The sequence below is a fragment of the Lipotes vexillifer genome, unplaced genomic scaffold, assembly GCF_000442215.2.
Source record: "Lipotes vexillifer unplaced genomic scaffold, Lipotes_vexillifer_v1.1 scaffold1489, whole genome shotgun sequence".
NCBI lineage: Eukaryota > Metazoa > Chordata > Mammalia > Artiodactyla > Lipotidae > Lipotes > Lipotes vexillifer.
The window spans coordinates 455031-455609 of NW_006776475.1; positions in this window are offsets into that span (position 1 = coordinate 455031).

Genomic DNA, 579 nt, shown 5'->3' on the forward strand with positions numbered 1-579 from the left:
CACTTCCTCTACGTGTCATTTTCATATTGTATCTAGCATTCCAAGGGTGTATTTTTCCCTTCAATTTAAACATTTACTGAACATGTATCATATCAGCACTGCTCTAAAGATTAATCAGATTATCACAGAAAGTGGTCAACAAATGAAGCTACTTGCATGAGATATGCTAATTCCCCCCCCCCACATACATTTTCCCATTCAGTGCTCACAGTTGTTCTATTACCCCATGAATAGGTATGATTAGCCCCATTTTGCAAATGGCAACACTGAGGCTCAGTGACCTCTTAGCTCGTAAGTGCTAGAGCCAAGGTGTGCACAATGATTTGCCCAGCTCTGGCTCTGCCTCAGGGGTGAAGGACCTGGAGGTTCATGGAAAACACCCACTCCTGAGCATGTTCCACAACAAGCCTTAAAACACAAGGGTGAGGGAGGGGAATGCCCTCTCTATGTATGGATGTATTAAGTGGCATTATTTTTAAAAACCGGGAACTGGGGCTTCCCTGGTGGCGCAGTGGTTGGGAGTCCGCCTGCCGATGCGGGGGACGCGGGTTCGTGCCCCGGTCCGGGAGGATCCCACGT